The sequence below is a fragment of the Nanorana parkeri genome, unplaced genomic scaffold, assembly GCF_000935625.1.
Source record: "Nanorana parkeri isolate BGI_ZX_2015 unplaced genomic scaffold, ASM93562v1 scaffold2062, whole genome shotgun sequence".
Lineage (NCBI taxonomy): Eukaryota > Metazoa > Chordata > Amphibia > Anura > Dicroglossidae > Nanorana > Nanorana parkeri.
In genome coordinates, this window is record NW_017308330.1 from 42,241 (window position 1) to 45,510 (window position 3,270).

Below are 3,270 nucleotides of genomic sequence, written 5' to 3' on the forward strand. Positions count from 1 at the left end.
GCTCGCTCGCTTGACTGTAAAGCTGCTCGTCGGGCTCCACCGTCTGCGCGTCACAGACGAGCAGACGAGTGGATTTCTCGAGCCCTGTATATATACATATATATATATATATATATATATACGTACATAAATAAAACAATAGTATATAAATTGTTTGGCTGGCATTCACCTTCAAGTCGTGCCATTTTTTCCACTTATAATACTATCACACTAACAGTATTTCAGCGGAGAGCTTATATAGTAGGACTGCATTCATATCTAGAGGCAATTTTCTGTAGCAAAAATCACATTTCACAGATTCCCTGCTAAAATATGACTTTGGCATGGCACGTGGTTTTGTTGACTATTATGGGAAGATAAAAAACAGCCACACCATAAATAAATGTGCTATTTGTATGAATTACTACATATTATCACAGGATGTCACATTTAAGTTACCATATCAACTGACAACCTTTTTCCAGCTGTGCAGGGTAGCTGCAGAAGTCATGGTTTGGTTTATGTTGGTATAACGGTTAGTATTGTCTGCGATCACCCTTTATCATTACACACACCATTTGTCTGCAAGGTCGGATTTACCATATAGCCTTATGGATCAGGGCAGTATACATCATTGCGGGAGCATTTATCGTTTTTGTCTGGTTTTTAAATCACATATTGTTGTACCACCTTGTGACAAAAAAATGCAGACCACATATAATATATAATACCTTCCAATTCTTTCTAGTCTCAAGCGACTGTCGTTCATTTGGAACCAATTCCCTCAGTTGCCTCTTTTTTTGGTCTGATGTACAGATATCTATGAAAAGGTTCTATTTAACTGCTAAAAGCATTAATCTGCACTAAAACCTTCACCCTATCTCTGAATTACCTTGTTTGTCATTTCAAAAAGCCAATATAAAGAAAAAATTCTGGGTTTAACTAATTATTCTTGACATATACATTTTTAAATAGAGGTGCACCGAAATGAAAATTTCAAAACTGAAACAGAAACCAAAAATGTTTTTTTTCCTAACCTTTTCAAAAAAAATTAAATATTTAATTTTTTTATTTTTTTATATTTTATTTTTATTTATTTCTTTTTATAATTTTCTGTCAGTGGCTCTGGGGAAATATTGAGGGTTGATAAAGACCCCTGATATTTCCCTTTTAAAATAGAAAAAGGGATTGAGGACACAGAGCCCTCAATCTCTTATTCTGCAGCCCCTGTTATAAATAAACAGGAAGCCTCTGTACTGAGTGTTCCTGTTCCTTCATAACTTGTGGAGATAGTATGTTTACCATGCCCACAATCATGAATGAACAGGAAGTGATGTAGATTACTTCCATTCATTCATAATTGGGGACACAGTAAACATACTCTGTCCTCAATTATTTACAAACACTCAGCGATTACTGATTGCTGAGTGTTTGTACTCGCTCTCTATACTGACTGGCTGTCACAGGGGGCTGAACGAGCAGTGCCTTTGACAACTGACTCTTCCCCTGCATGCCGCCCCCACACCGTGGCTCACGTGATCTGTCACAAGAGGCTGAGCGGTGCAGGAGGAGACGCCGGTTGCTCACAGCGCTCTACTCCCGCACCGCTTAGCCTCCCGTGACAGTTTCTCGCCTCCCCGCTGGGACACAGAGCAGCGCCCAGCGGGGAGGAGAAGAAGCAGGGATGCACCGCTATTTCGGCCGAAAGATGGCACTTTCGGCATTTTGCCAAAAGTGCCATTTTCGGCCGATATGTTTTGGCGGCCGAAATGATAGGGAATTCATTGAATACCGGAATACTAGACAGCAGACAGGAGTTGTAACCCTGCTATCCAAAACTAAAAAAAAAAAGTTTTGCCTTTACATACACTTTGATTATAGTCCTCCAAGGGCAGTCAGATGTGCTGGCTTATTCTGACCACCCTTTGGGTACTTAGCTTACACATACACATGGCTTGATAGAGACTTTGCATTACAGTCAATCAACTAGCTTTTTTATAAGAAGGTCATCAATGGCAGCCTCCAGGTTTTTCTCCGCACAGGTTTGCTTTAAGAGATAAGAGGGAGCTTGGGCCACTAAGAGAAGTCACAAGCCTCTGCAGTCCTAGTAGCATAAACCAACCCCTCACCCTCTGCAAACTCTTACAGCTTGAGGCTTAATCTGCTTATGTTTTGCCTTCCCTAGTTCCTCCTCCCCTGTTCCCCCCAGCAGCAAAATCTTTAAATAAGGCCTTTCTGTTTTCATTATCTACCTTATTTTAGACCCAGTGGCCTGGGGGTGGGAATACTCATGTACTGGAAATGCTTTGCCAGGCCTCAAGTCTGGATGAGGCCTAATACTGATTGATGTGGAGAAGCAGAGAAGCTGATGGCTGCTAGAAGTGCTGGGAACGGAATGGACCTCAGGAGCAAGTGTGATGTCTTTCTTACTGAAGATATCATGTCCATCTCTTTTCAGCTGTTGCTCAAATACCTAGTGTCAACGTGTGCTTTTATTGATACTGCACTGTGGAATACTAAAAGAGGTTGGTGAGTCCGGAGTTCTGTTTATTTTTGCCTTGGATGTCCTAAGGCCTAAACTCTCTCTCCCAATTCATGTGTTCTAATAAAAGTTCTTCAGCATCATACCTCTGGCCTGGATTTCAGCTCTGTTAGCAACAAGTACAGGGCAGTTAATGCTATCGGGGCTGCAGGTTGCTAAAATCCCCTTGACAGGTCATGGAAGACTGGTTTATTCCAGCGGCTCCATAGGAGGTAACACTACATAAGCATATGGCAAACAGAACAGAAGGGGGCCATCAAGTAATGTGCATCTCCCAACTTTTCTTTCTGCATTGAGCGAGTGATGTCAAAATGAAATTACTGAGATTCTCAAGATCAACTCCTTTTAGTTCACAATAGTTTTGTTTTGTGGACATGAGGCTTACATGAGGCTTGTTCTAAACACATTAGCAGTGTCAGAAATAAAAACCAAGCCCAAAAGTAGAGAAACAAAAAGATACTTATAGAGAATTTAGAGGAGCTAAATAAATCTTCCTCTTTGAGAGGCTTTGTCCTTCAAATAGAAGATCCCCAATTAAAACTACAAAAACACTTTGTAATTACAAAAATGTGCTGAAAAGACTGCCCCTAAACACAGCCTATGCACAAAATAACCTAGCCGAGGCTCTGCTAGCTAAGCAATTACTACAAGCTGCTCGGACTAAACCTCCCTTTCCCTTCGATCATCAAAGAAAAAGAATAACAAATCCCAAACTAACTGCTAATGAATTCAGCAAATAGTATGAAGAA